General features: G+C 39.6%; 1 pseudogene; it reads right to left on the bottom strand.

The window, feature by feature from the left end:
- Positions 1-16,067, bottom strand: part of LOC132278174 (uncharacterized) — a 38,152-nt pseudogene that overhangs the window by 17,132 nt on the left and 4,953 nt on the right.

The following is a 16,067-nucleotide window of genomic DNA, read 5'->3' on the forward strand; positions in this document are numbered from 1 at the left end:
TTTGCACTTGAGAGAGGTATTAACAGCTTTGAAGAAGAATAAACTGTTCATTAATCTGAAGAAATTTAGCTTTGTGACCCTAAGCCTAGTATTCCTCGGCTCTGTGGTTTGTAGTGATGGCATTCGGGTAGACGAGGAGAAGGTGAGGGCCATTTGAGAGTGGCCTACGCCGAAGAATGTGGGAGAAGTACACAGTTTCCATAGCTTAGCCACATTCTTCCGAAGGTTCATCAAGAACTTCAGTAATATTATGGCTCCCATCACAGAATGCATGAAGAAAGGAAAATTCCAATGGGAAAGGGATATGACGACCCAAACCTGGAGGTCCGAACCGTTAGCCGGGTCTTTGCTCGAACCCGAGGTCATCTACGTCAAACCTATCATTTCAAGCATCAAAACATCATCACTTCACTGGGTTCAAACTCCCAAACAATGCCATGGGTATTGAAACGCACAAGGTAACCAAAATCCCGGAAGAAGGATGAAGCCAACAGCACAATCTCATTTCGGTCGACCGAAGTGGAGCATCGGTCGTCCGAAGCTCTGTTTCGGTAGACCAAAATTGAGATGCCGAGAGCAACAAGATGGTTTGGTTAACCGAACCTCATTTCGGTCGACCGAAATGAAGATACCGAGAGTGAGAGATTTGTTTCGGTCGACCGATGCATCATTTCGGTCGACCGAAATGGCTTTCCTGGGCCCAAAATCTGAAGCTGAAGCACCGCAATTGCTGAATTGAATGATAGTTGAGATGGGAACCTGGGAATGAGTTGTACTCGACTTAAACGATTAAAAACATGCCATTCTATAATCATAAACTAAAGTACCAACACTTGATCCTACAAAACATCATTTGATTACAATTACATAAGGTTATACATCAAGGTTACATTGATCCCATTTACATCAAATGAAAGTTAAACCTCGTGTTTAAGTTACAAGGCCTAAGATGTCAATATAGTTACATTTCCAAAACATTGAATACACAAAAGTATGGCCGGATACAAAAGTGATAAAATGTTCTTCTAGTGACTCTCAAGCTTGCGGTGGATTATCATCTGCCGGCTCCTTTCCATGACCTAAAAAATATTAGATATGATGGGGTGAGCAATATGCTCAGTAAGTGGTGCCTAAGATGCACCTCTTGAATCCTCGTGAATCCAAACAAAGAATAGACCGATAGGAATCGGGGTCATACAATATCGGGAGGAATACAACATGGTTTTCCAATCTCAATATGAATAATATGATGCAATGGGGATGTAATGCATGTTGATGTCGCTCCCCATTTTCACATTTAAAACTTTCACTTTCAAACTATTAATGTAACCCCCTTTGGTGACCCCTGAACGCCGAGAGAAGGATTGGCTACTGTCCCTAGACCGTTGGTAACCCGCAGCGTCATCGAAGGGCCCAAACAGCTCAACCACGCTAGGGCGACTCCCTAGTTTTCTCTAGATTACATTAACCTACCGGCCCTTTGGTAACCCTACGGCAATCGGGTTTTTTCTCAAAACCAATTCAAAACAACTTCTCCCAAAAATCCCCTTTTCTTTATTCAAAACATTTCCCATCATGCAACCCAATGATTTACATGCATGACTCATACTTTTAATGCTTTTACAATGAGAGATTTTCACATCACACAATAAAGCATGCTTTCACACATCATTCATAGCATATAGACAACATAATATGCATAAATTCATCATATAAACATGTTTTTCACAAAACATAATCAGGTCAAGTCCTCATATACTCACATATATGCATTCAAGACATTTTAAGCTACAATTAACATAAATAAGCATGCTTAAACACAATTCAAGTAGACTAACTCACTAAGGTGCAAGAATATACGGATTAGGAAGCACCTACCTCAAGATTGGACAAAACCCTTGAAATGGGTTCCAAATTTCGAAATCCAAGGAGGGCACCAAAGCTGGAATTTCTGGTACTAGTGCGTAGAGCTTGTCGTGCTCTTCGTTTTGCCTCAAATGGCACCTTAATCCGGTAAGAATTGAGAGAGTAATCTTGACTCAAAGCTTGAAGCAAAAAAGGAAGAAAAATGAAGAAGAAATAGAGGAAGAAAGAAAATAACAAGGAGAGAGAGAAAGTGAGAGGGGATGTGGTCTTTAGACCACTTAAATCTTGGTAGTGGGTCCCTCCACTTCTAATTTTATTTTCTCTTTTCCTTTAAACTTCCATCTACACCACTTATAATTGCTACATAAATCACATGAAAATAAATGCACCAAAAACAATTGGACTCAACCAAAATCCCGCACGTAGAAATGAAATGACCAAAATACCCTTGCAGTAACAAAATTCCAGAAAAATGAAAATTGCTGAAAATCAAAAACATCACAATCTCCCCAACTTAAAAAGGATTTCGTCCCTGAAATCAAGCCATACCTAGGGAAGAAAACAACTCTGGGTACCTGGAGCGAACCTGATGTTCAAGCTCCCAAGAAGCTTCCTCGACTCCGTGGTGTCGTCAAAGAACCTTTACTAACTGCACTATTTTGCCCCTTCACACCTTTTGTCGTGTGTCAAGGATCTGCATTGGTCTCTCTTCATAGGAGACATCTTCATCAATGTCCACGTCAACCCAATCCAGAACATGAGATGGATCTGGTTCATACTTTCGTAGCATCGACACATGAAAAACATTGTGAACCTTATCCATCTGTGGTGGTAAAGTGAGTCTGTAGGCAACCTCTTCTACATGGTTCAGAATCTCGAACGGTCCAATGAAACGTGACGACAACTTGCCACTCTTTCCAAATCTCATCAATCCCTTCTGTGGAGAAACCCGTAGAAAAATATGGTCTCCGACCTCAAAAGATAGCGGTCGTCTCCGCTTATCTGCATAGCTCTTCTATCGACTCTGAGCTATGAGCAATCTCTGTCTAATCAGCTTAATCTTCTCAGTAGTCTCGAGTATAATGTCGGGTCCTAAGGTAGCTGTCTCGCCTACCTCAGTCCAACAAACTGGAGATCCTACATGGTCTGCTATACAATGCCTCAAATGGAGCCATCTCAATGCTTGCCTGATAACTGTTGTTGTAGGCAAACTCGATGAGTAGAATGTGATCCTCCCAACTGCCTCCCAAATCAAGCACACATGCCCGAAGCATATCTTCCAAGATCTGGATAGTACGTTCTGATTGGCCGTCCGTCTATGGATGGAATGGCGTACTAAGGTGCAACGCTGAACCAAACGCTGCTTGAAGTCCTTCCCAAAACTTCGAAGTAAACTTAGCATCCCTATCCGAGACAATGGTTACTGGAACTCCATGTAACCTTACAATCTCTTTTACATATAGAACACCAAGTACTTCTGCATCATCTGTTGCCTTAATAGGCAAAAAAGTGAGCTGTCTTGGTCAATCTGTCAACGATGACCCATACGGCTTCGTTACCTCTCCGTGACCTTGGAAGACCTGTCATACAATCTATAGCGACATGTTCCCATTTCCATTGCGCTACAGGCAATGGTTGCAACAACCCAGCCGGTTTTTGATGCTCGGCCTTCACCTGTTGATAGGTAAAGCATCTAGCCATAAACTGTGCAACATCCTTCTTCATCCCGTTCAACCAATACTGGCGCCTCAAATTGTGATACATCTTAGTACCACCTGGATGAACTGCAAAGCGAGAAGTGTGAAACTCCCTTAAGACGTCCTCCCAACAAACTATGGGAACCACTAACAAACCCCTGAACTGTAAACCCCCATCTGCATGCAAGGTCCAATCATTCACTATCTCACCATTAGAAATTAAAGCGTGGATGGCGTCTAAATCTGAGTCCTGTCTCTGTGACTCAATCACTCTTATAATGAGAGTAGGCTGAGCCACAAGACTAAACAGAAATGCCGACTTACTGCAACCATCGTTGTCGACACAATACAATCCCATCTCTGCCAGGTCATTAAGCATTTTCCACTTCCATTTGCCAAAGTTCCACGAGATTTCCGACTTAAGGCATCAGCTACTATATTTGCCTTGCCCGGATGATACTGCAAATCAAGATTATAATCCTCTAAGTACTCAACCCATCGTCCCTGCCTGTTGTTCAAGTCCTTTTAAGAGAAAAGGTACTTGAGACTCTTATGGTCTGAGAACACCTCGAATTTCTCACCATACAAGTAGTGTCTCCAACACTTCAAAGCAAACACGATTGCCGCTAACTCCAGATCATGAGTAGGGTAGTTGTACTCATGAGTCGTCAATTGCCGAGACCCATAAGCTACTACTCTACCATCTTACATCAACACACATCCCAAACCATCGTGTGAAGCATCACAATAAATCACATAACCCAAGCCATGCTCAGGTATCACAAACACTAGAGCCGTAGTCAACCTTGTCTTCAACTCTTGAAAGGATGACTCACAGGCTTCATTCCACACAAACTTGATCCCTTTCCGGGTCAAACGGGTCATAGGAGCTGCCAAACGGGAGAAATCCTTCACAAATCTTCGATAGTAACCCGCTAAACCAAGAAAACTGCGGATCTCAAACACATTCTTGGGTTGCTTCAAATTTAAAACTGCTTAACCTTTAATGGGTCCACTGACATTCCACCTTCTGAAATAACATGCTTCAAAAATTTCACCTCCTGTAACCAAAATTCACACTTCTTGTATTTGGCATACAATCGGTGTTCTCGCAAAATCTGTAAAACAGTACTCAAATGGACCTCATGCTCCTCCCAAGTCCGTGAGTACACAAGAATGTCATCCACGAAAACTACCACAAACTGGTCCAAGTAATCGTGAAAGACGCGGTTCATTAAGTCCATAAATGCCACTGGCGCATTAGTCAAGCCAAAAGGCATAACAAGGAACTCATAGTGTCCATACCGTGTACGGAATGCTGTCTTTGGGATATCCTCATCCCTTACCCGCAACTGATAATAGCCAGACCTCAAGTCAATCTTCGAGAAACAATTGGCTCCCCTCAACTGATCAAACAAATCATCTATCCTTGGCAAAGGATACTTGTTCTTGATGGTGACATGATTCAACTTCCGGTAGTCAATACACAACCTCAAAGAACCATATTTCTTCTTAGCGAACAAGACCGGTGCGCCCCACAGTGACACACTCGGTCGGATGAAACGTTTCATCCTTAAATCATCAAGCTGTTTCTTCAACTCTTCCAACTCAACTGGTGCCATACGATTCGGTGCCATAGAAATCGGCGCTGTATCTGGCATCAAGTCAATATTAAACTCCACTTCTCAGTGTAGAGGCAATTCTATCAAATCTTCTGGAAACACATCGAGAAAATTAAGAACTACTTTCGGATAGTCTTGTCCTACCACATCATCTTTTTTGGCTAAAAGGCTAGCCAAGAAGCAATCACCACGACTCCGTCCACGAATTCCATACAACGATGAAGGCTGGGAATCACTCCGATCTCCAACGAAAAAGAAACAGTCTCCCTCGGGAGTGCAAACTGTAACCCTTCCTTTGTAACAATTGATCGTGGCATGAAAGAAAGCTAACCAATCCATCTCGGTCGACGTATGGGAAGCCATACGTCGACTGGTTTGGAACGTATGCCATAATGACCCATTCTGCCAAGATACTGGTCGACGCATGGGAGGCCACACGTCGACCGGTTCTGGGAAATTTGCACTTCCACTTCCCACTGTCCAGTGATAAATCAATTACACCAACATTTGGTAATTAACCACCCCCGCTACTACATTCACGTACAAAATTAAATACATTTCAACACTAAATTGTAATAATAACAACCACGTTGTTAACGTAATTTGCCACACGTTACTTAAAATACACAAACTGATTTTGAGTGAGTAAAACTTAATTACATTCTCTCAAATAACCATATACACAATGAACCTCAATACAATACACATTGCAAAAATAATACACCTTGAGTTAGTACTTTACAAAATTAGGTTATTTTACAAAAGATAGGAAAAGAGGCATTTCTCTACTCCAAGCTAAGGCTAAATTGGATTATCGTCAGCTACTTCTTTTCCATGACCTGAAAAATGTAGAATGTGATGGGGTGAGCCATATGCTCAGTAGGTGACACTTAAGACACGTCTCTTGTGTCCCCGTGAATCCAACCAAAGAATAGGATAATAGGAATGGGGATCATACATTGTCGGAATAACACAACATAATAACAAGTCTCATTATAAATAATAGAACGTTATGGGATGCAATGCATGCCGATGTCGCTCCCCATTTTCAAAACCATCACTTTTAAAACGTTAATGTAACCCCCTTTGGTGACTCCGCAGCGCCGAGGGAAGGATTGGCTACTGTCCCTAGACCATTGGTGACTCCGCAGCGTCATCGTGGGGCCCAGATAGCTAAACCACGCTAAGGCAATCTCCCTAGTTCCCTCTAGGTTACATTAACCTACCGGCTCGTTGGTGACTCCACAGCGACCGGGTTTTATCAAAACACTTTTATCAATACATTCTATCCTAAAACTTCCCTTTTTCATTTCAAAATCAATTCTTCCCATTTCTTGCCCAATGTAAATGCATAAATGCATTTATGTCATGCCAATATTCATCATTTCACAATTAGCTCAATTAGCAAGACACAATTCATAAAATTTCTAAGGAAGCTACAACATGCTTTCATACAATAGCATCTAGCATGATAGGCATATAAAGAATCATCATATAGGCATACTCTTCACATAGACCATTTATCACACATAATTACACAAAATTTACAAGTATACATCACAACTAATTAATTGGCTAGAGACTATACACATTGAGCATGCTAAACAATCATTTAAGAGAGATTAACTCACAAAAGCACAAGAACTCATGGATTAAGAGCCCCTACCTAAGATCAAACCCCCTTTTTTTTTTTTTCACCATTACCAATCTCTAAGAGAAAGACTCATAGTGGAACAACGCATTCAGATCAAACCGGACTCAGAAGATTGTGCTATTCACCTCACCCTTGCTCACAATGCTGATACTTACCTAAGTCATAGGTGATAACTCACAGAATTAATACAACACAGAAGTGCGCATACTGAACAATTACATATTGAAACCATAACACCTATTCATGGATCACTTAAGTCAGCGTTACACACATATATCATATAAGCATGCGATCACATAAGCAAATTTACACGTAGACAGTTAAACAGGTAAGCAAGTAAACAAGTAAGCATGCTGCTTAAACATTTAAACACTTTAACATGTAACACATAGATAAGTAAACAATTTAGCATGCTTCTCCAAATATCAAAACACGTAACAAATAATCTTATAATTAATGCAAACAACTTCTCACATAATCCTACATAGGCCTCTACCCGTCGTCCTAAGGTTTTCGAACCATCGCTCTGATACCATTCTGTAACGACCCAGCTCCTCATGGATCCGGATCATTAAACGGGTCCAACCCAAAAACATCTAAGGGTAATAAGGTCATTTCACATTAAGTTTAAATATCAAAACCCAAAAAGGACAAGATGGTAATTTGCCACAATTCACTAAATTAAGACTCAAAGGGTATAATAGTCCTTTACTTGTACCACATAATAAATAAAATAAGGTTCGGGGCAATATAGTCTTTTGGGTGGTTGAAATATAATTATTTCATTTTGGTGGGTCATAAAATAATTACGTGTAACATCACTTGGGTGCTAAAGTGAAATTTTAAGAACTTAAAATTGTAATTACACATGTGACGTAAACCGACGTATATGCATCAAATTTTGACTAGTTTGGGTATGAACAGTGGTAATAACCACTGCCAAGATACCAGTCGACGTGTGGAAGCCACACGTCGACTGGTTTGGGACGTGATACCGGTCGGCGTATGGGAAGCCATGCGTCGACTGGTTTGGAACGTATACCATAATGACCCATTCTGCCAAGATACCGGTCGACGTATGGGAGGCCACACGTGGACCGGTTCTAGGAAATTTGCACTTCCACTTCCCACTGTCCAATGATAACTCAATTACACCAACATTTGGTAATTATCCACCCCAGCCACTATATTCACGTACAAAATTAAATACATTTCAACACTAAATTGTAATAATAACAACCACGTTGTTAACGTAATTTGCCACACGTTACTTAAAATACACAAACTGATTTTAAGTGAGTAAAACTTAATTACATTCTCTCAAATAACCATATACACAATGAACCTCAATACAACACACATTGCAAAAATAATACACCTTGAGTTAGTACTTTCCAAAATTAGGTTCTTTTACAAAAGATAGGAAAAGAGGCATTTCTCTACCCCAAGCTAAGGCTAAATTGGATTATCGTCAGCTACTTATTTTCTATGAGCTGAAAAATGTAGAATGTGATGGGGTGAGCAATATGCTTAGTAGGTGACACTTAAGACACGTCTCTTGTGTCCCCGTGAATCCAACCAAAGAATAGGACAATAGGAATGGGGATCATACATTGTCGGAATAACACAACATAACAACAAGTCTCATTATAAACAATAGAACGCTATGGGATGCAATGCATGCCGATATCACTCCCCATTTTCAAAACCATCACTTTCAAACCGTTAATATAACCCCCTTTGGTGACTCCGCAGCGCCGAGGGAAGGATTGGCTACTGTCTCTAGACCATTGGTGACTCCATAGCGTCATCATGGGGCCTAGATAGCTCAACCACGCTAGGACAATCTCCCTAGTTCCCTCTAGGTTACATTAACCTACCGGCTCGTTGGTGACTCCGCAGCTACCGGGTTTTATCAAAACACTTTCATCAATACATTCTATCCCAAAACTCCCCTTTTTCATTTCAAAATCAATTCTTCCCATTTCTTGCCCAATGTAAATGCATAAATGCATTTATGTCATGCCAATATTCATCATTTCACAATTAGCTCAAATTTAATTAGCAAGACACAATTCATAAAATTTTTAAGGAAGCTACAACATACTTTCATACAATATCATCTAGCATGATAGGCATATAAAGAATCATCATATAGGCATGTTATTCACTTAGACCATTTATCACACATAATTACACAAAATTTACAAGTATACATCACAACTAATCAATTGGCTAGAGACTATACACATTGAGCATGCTAAACAATCATTTAAGAGAGATTAACTCATAAAAGCACAAAAACTCATGGATTAAGAGCCCCTACCTCTTAATTGCGCAAAGTCCTCAAAATGGCCTAGATTTTTGAAGTTGCTAGGGAGATCCAAATCTGAAATTGTTGGTATCAATGCGTAGAGCTCATCTTGTTCTCCGTTTTACCTCAAACGGAACTTAAAACTTCCATGAATTGAGTGAGTAATCAAGATCCAAAGCTTGCTTCTCAATTTGAAAGAAAAAGGAAGAGGAAATGAGAGAGAGACAAAAGCCACGGGGAGAGAGAAAAATGGGTGAGAATTGTGGTCTTTAGACCACTTAGAGGTGTGAGTGGTGGGCCCCACAATTTTATTTTCTTTTCCCTTTTTCTTTATTCTTTCATTTTACACCTCATACACATAAATGCACCACATACAAATACCACTTAACCCACATAAATTAAAATGCACAAATGCAATTGGGCTCTACTACAATCCCCGCACGCAAGACATGAAAAGATGAAAATGCCCTTGCGGCGACAGAATCTCCGAAAAAATAAAAAATGCCAAAAATTGGAAACGTTACAAGCCGCAATCTTAGTCCTTCTAGATTTTGAGAAGCTATTTCAGGTAGATTGTGATATCTCAATAGTGGGAATCGGAGCAATTCTATCACAAGAAGGATGGCCAGTAGCGTTTTACAGTGAGAAGTTGAATGAAGCACGCAAGAAATGAACCACCTATGAGTTGGGATTCTATGCGGTGGTGCAAGCTTTGCATACATGGGAGTATTGTCTTATCTAGTGAGAGTTTGTGCTGTTTATAGATCACCAAGCACTGAAATCCATTAACAATCAAAACAGTGTCAATCAGATGCACGCGTGATGGGCGGCTTATATCCAGCGATTCACCTTCTCGCTAAAACACAAGTCCGGCCAACAGAACAAATTTGCAGATGCACTAAGTCAGAGAGCAGCTTTCTTAGTAACTATAAAGGCTAAAATCACAGGGTTCGAATGCCTGAAAGAGTTATATGAGGCTGACGAAGATTTTGGACAAGCCTGGGCGGCATGTAAAACGAGCCAATCCTTTAAAGGGTTGCACATGCAGGAAGGATTTCTCTTTAAGGGAAATCAGTTGTGTATTCCATGGAGATCTTTGCGGGAGCAAGTGGTTCGTGAATTGCATGGAGGAGGATTAGGAAGACATTTGGGGCGTGATAAGATGCGAGAACTGGTAGAAAAACGGTATTATTAGCCACAACTCAAGCGTGACGTGGAGAACCATGTGTGGTATTATCTGCCAAACTAATGAAGGCCAATCTCAGAATACTCGTCTTTACACACCGCTGCCTATTCCAGATGCTCCATGGGAGGATTTATCCATGGATTTTGTTCTAGGGTTGCCGAGGACGCAGCGAGGAGCAGACTCTGTTTTTGCAGTGGTCGATCTATTTTCCAAGATGTCCCATTTTATGGCATGCAAGAAGAAGAATGATGTAGTCCAAATGGCTAATCTGTTCTTTAAGGAGGTGGTTCGTTTACATGGGGTGTTGTGCCATTACCTCAGATCGTGACACCAAGTTTTTATCTCACTTTTGGCGGACTTTATGCAAGAGATTCGATACCTCTCTTAATTTCAGTAGCACCAGTCACCCCAAGACTGATGGCCAAACAGAGGTGGTGAATAGGACCCTTGGAAATCTAATTCGCTGTATTTCAGGAGAGAAACCAAAACAGTGGGATCTTGCTCTTGCCCAGGTAGAATTTGCTTACAATTGCATGGTTAATAGGTCTACTGGAAAATCCCCATTTGAGGTTGTGTATTGTTGTCCTCCAAAAGTTGCTTTGGATTTAGTATCCTTATCGAAGTTGTTGGGGAAGAGTGTTGCTGCAGAAAAAATGGCTGAGCACATTAAGACCATTCAGGAGAGTGTCAAGAAACATCTAGAGGAAACTTACGCCAAATACAAGGTTGCAGCTAACAAGAGACGAAGGAAAAGAGTATTTGAAGAAGGGGACCTGGTTATGGTGTATCTAAGAAAAGAGGGGTTTCTAGGGGGAACATACAACAAGTTGCAGGTCAAGAAATATGGTCCATACCAGATTCTAAACAAATTCAACGACAATGCCTATGTGATTGATTTACCTACTAACATGACCATTTCTTCTACCTTCAATGTGGCTGACATATATGAATATTATCCGCCAAATTCAAGTAACTCGGGGACGAGTTCTTTTTACGCAGGGAACACTGATGTAGAACAGCTCGCTCACGATTATCTGAGCATACAGGATCATCGCAAATCAAGGAGGTTGAAAAGGTAAGAAGAGTAGAAGGAAATAAATAAATAAGGAAAAGTCAAAAGAATCATCGCAAATCAGGGAGGCTGAAAGGGTAAGGAGAATAAAAGGAAATAAATAAATAAATAAAAGTCAAAAGGAGATTTGGCGTAGTTGCCAGCAATAGAAGATATTATTCTCCATTGCAAGGTTTAAGGAGGATTCTACTCCATCAAATCTTAGATCTCCCCTTTAATATTATTTCACGCATACTTTCTTTTTTTATTTTATTTTTGACTTGCCTATATAAAGGCAAGAGATGTAAGTCTACAAATATCATCATTATCAATATAATTTCAATTTCTCTCTTGTGAGTGTGTTCTTTGTGAGTTCAAGGGTTTAACCCTGTTCTTTATCGTTTCCACGACGTTAGTATAGAATAATTCAAAATAAAAAATTAAGCACACATGATATGCTTGAACTATTTGACAAAGTTTTACAAAGCATTATGGGCCTCGAAGTTTGCTTAGGTTACAAAAAATGACAATGAACTTTATCAAAACATGCCTCTGGTTAGGTTGAGCTAGGGTCCAACGACTCCAACCTGCTGGAGTTGCACACATAGTGACATCAACCATAACAAACTACTCTTCTAATATTTCTGCTATCTTTAAAATTTGAACAAATGCACTTACTACATGTAACCAGTCGGTTCTTCGCTGAGAAGATTATAGTTGGAGGGATAAGTGACGAATACACCAAACTATTGATCCGTCACTTGTATGGCAGGATTGCTGCCAAATACGACGGGATCAAATGTTGACACATATCTTCTCTTACAAAAGCAAAATTCATGATATTTTGTTTCCCTTTTTTTTGGGGGGGGGGGGAGGGGTGGCGTCTGTATATTTGATGAATATGTGGATTATCTGATAATAAATATGCAGACATATTTATATAATATGTATTTGCATATCTGAATCCAATCCTATAATATTGTTGGACATTTATCCAACCGTTCACCTTCAGCACATATCTGAATTCTAATAATGATATGTGGCTATATGCCTAGTCAAGGAAGCACACAGCAATGGCTTATGAATTCCCGCATCTACTTTGAACACTACTTAAATCCACTTCCCTGACAAACCTACAATCATAGGTACAGGACTTTTGGTTCAACTATTGTGAGCCACGAGCAGTAAGGGATCCATAATCTGGTGGCCCCTGCCAAAATGATGTCCGAGACCACAAGGTCACAAACATCAGATTATGACGATCTGATTCATATACACTTTTCCTTTTGGGCTGTAAAATGTGATGGAGGTCAGATTAATGAAGACTTCATTCTACCTATCAAACTTTAGCACCAATCCTCTACACAAATCTTCTGAATGGAAAACAAAATTTCAAGCCAATTCGCCACCAATGCAGTTCTGACTGTTTTTAAGGACAACAAGTTCAAGTGATTAAATTTAACAGAAAAAGAGATTACCTCCCACTCTGAAGGAGTAAGAGGAATAGTTGGATCAAGCATTGTAGTCAAAACACCAACGAATGGTACTTCGGCTATGGCAGCCTTGAATAAATCCGGTCGCATGTTAATAACAGCACCCATTAGCAATCCCCCCGCACTTCCTCCATTGATGCAAAGTTTTTCCTTAGAGCAGTATTTTTTCTCTATCAGATACTCTGCGCAAGCAATAAAATCTGTGAAAGTATTTTTCTTTTTCAAAAGTTTCCCATTTTCATACCACTGCCCCCCATTTCACCACCCCCACGAATGTGGGCAATTGCATAAATAAAGCCCCGGTCTAACAATGACAGCATTGACAAGCTGAAAGTGGGATCTGTGCAACTCTGTTGAAGAAAACAACATTAAAAGCAATATTAAAAGCATTCACCAAGTAATTTAAACAAGAATCCTGAAATACAAGCAAGACAAGAAGAAACGTTTGGGAAAACTAACCATTCAGAAATATATAACAAACTGAGCATGAAAAATATCTATGTTCTATCTTGAGAGGGAGTGTTGGGATTTAATATAATTGACAAAATAGTGGGGGCATTATTGTAATTATCAAAACTTTCATTCTTAATAATTTGAGAGAATAGGCAGAGGTAGAGCACAGTGTTCTTTGTTCTTTCTTTCGTTCTCCTTATTTCTCCTCTTCCATTTCTTCTTCTTCTTTTGCTTTTCTTCATCTGCAGCAATATTCTATAATTTGCTGGGAAAGCACCTTCTTATCCTTAATACTAATCTCCAGTCAAGTGTTTAAGCTGATGGTACTCTTACATTCCAGTAATTACATTGGAGTCTCTAGGGCAATTGTCATTTAGTGTTCACTTGATCATATGAGAATATAAGAGTGTCAAACACTTGCCCCAAAATTGAAAACTAATTGAAAAAACCGTAAATCAAGAGATCCAGGGCAATATCTACTAACAATCTATATCAAGTATCAAACAACACTTTAATACTGTTATAACTTCTTCTTTTATATATATATATAAATAATAAATAAAAAAAAAGCCTTGAAAAATCGAAATCTTACTGCCAAGATAAAAGGTTGGAGTGGTTTTAGTCAACGATTTAGGCTGAATTTTAGTGTTTTTTAAAATACGATTCACAAATCTAAGGTTTTAATTGAGTTTAGAGTTGATAGAGGGCTGTTATACACATAAAAGTTAAAAAAATGAGGACGAAATACTTCTGCTAGTTTAATAAGTCCACTGCGTACAATCACCCCAAGTCCCTACTGAGTCAAGAGTGTTTCTGCCTGTACATGTAGTAGTTTGATTCATAAATCACGTATCATCTTGTATGAACCATAACCATTAAAGTAGTAATGGATCAGACCCATCAAGCTTCACAAGATGTTTCTGATAAACAATTGATATAGGAATCTGAGTACCATCTGGAGCAGAGGCCCATTGCCTTTCAGTTGCATAATTTGAGGCATCAAACCCTGCCAACACCTGAGCCAAATATTAGAAAATTAAATAAATCCATATTCAATCATACATACCATAAAGAAAAGTAACGACAACAATATAGTTTAATAACCAGAGAAATAATTGTCACCAAATTGATAGGTATCAGTCTCAAATTTCATGCGCTATCTACTATCTGTAGAAGGAAAAATCTAGGGCATGGTGGCATAGCCATGCAGATACTTAGAAGACAAAAAAACAAAACAAAACAAAAAAGTGAAATTGATCTTCCAAAATTTATTGGACGTCTAACTGTAATTCAAAAATATTTCATTTGAAATCAAAAGTTTATATAAAACATAACTAACATTTCCCAAAAACTCCCCTTATCTGTTAGAAATAAAAAGTCAAGGATATGAGTCGTGTGTTGATTATATGCGTCGTGTTGGCAAATTTATTCTCAACAAAATATTTATTTACATTGGAAAGAAGAATGAAAGGTACATGAGTCATGTGTTGTCAAAATCCTACTTAAAACTGGTGTTGTAATGTGTCAAATGTGTTGTCATACAAGGATACTCATGCAAACATGGCAGACACAAAGTGCAAAGAATGTGGCGGAAAATTTAAGTTCTCAATCACGCATCTAGGTCAAAGGTAAATTGACCATAGAAGATCTATTTTTACTTAGTTTGATCTTGGTTGGGCTCATAAACATGTTTCAACAATGTTTTTGAAAAATAACCTTTCAAACCCTAAGTTTGATACATGGTTCAAAACTGATTTTAGAACTGGAAGCAGTGAGCGTCATTCATATGGTTGATCGATCGAGGTGCTTCCGGAATACATCAATCGATCAAGACGTTCCACGAAAAATTTCTTTCATAAACAGAATGCATTGATCAAAGTGTTTCTAGTAGAGTTGGATTGAAGGTTTGATCAATCGAACCTGTCAGATATGCAAAATACAATTTTGCAAGGATTTAACTACCTAAAACTTATGGACTTCTATATTGGCTATAAATATAGGGTTATGGTCAGTCTAGGTTAAGGTTGAGCATCTCTAATCATATAGACAAGAGAAAGTTCTTGAGAGGGAAAACTTTATGTTTTACTCAATTTAGGGTTCCTTAGAAGTATCATCATGTGATTAAGTATTCAGAAAGGAGAAGATTCGTTGATTTTATCCTATTCAGCCGAAAAGGCAAGCAATTACTGGAGAAGCGGATTCATAAGAAGTGGAGAGACTTTCAGGGGAAAACATTGGTGTCATGTTTATGAGCCCAACCAAGATCAAACTAAGTCAAGAGGTAACTAGGGTTCGAGGGTGAGTGAATTTTTAACCTAGTTTAAATCTATTTCTCATATAGTGGATTGTGTATGTCTGGACTAGATCCCGTGGTTTTCTCTTTTGGGGTTTCTACATAAAAGGTCATGTGGTGGAAGGAGGCGGGGGCGGCGGTGGAAGGCGACGGCAATGGCTGTGGAAGATGGCAGTAAGTGGTGGTGGGGAAGGCGGTGCTGGTGGTGGTAGTGAAAGGCGGTGGTGGTGGTGGTGGTGAAAGGATGTGAAGGTGGCGGTGGTGGAAGGCAGCGGAGGTGGTGGTGGTGAAAGGCGGCAGTGGTCTTGGAAGGTGGTGGAAGGCGGTGGCGGTGGCGGTGGCGGTGGAAGGCGGTGGCGGTGGTTTTGGACTTGGAACATGAGGATTTGGGGGGAACATGATTTTTTCACTATTATTTTACTTGGAAATGGAATTGGT

Source organism: Cornus florida, unplaced genomic scaffold (genome assembly GCF_030987335.1).
Source record: "Cornus florida cultivar Cherokee Brave unplaced genomic scaffold, ASM3098733v1 CherokeeBrave_3.0.0_Hap2_Chr10, whole genome shotgun sequence".
NCBI classification, from domain to species: domain Eukaryota; kingdom Viridiplantae; phylum Streptophyta; class Magnoliopsida; order Cornales; family Cornaceae; genus Cornus; species Cornus florida.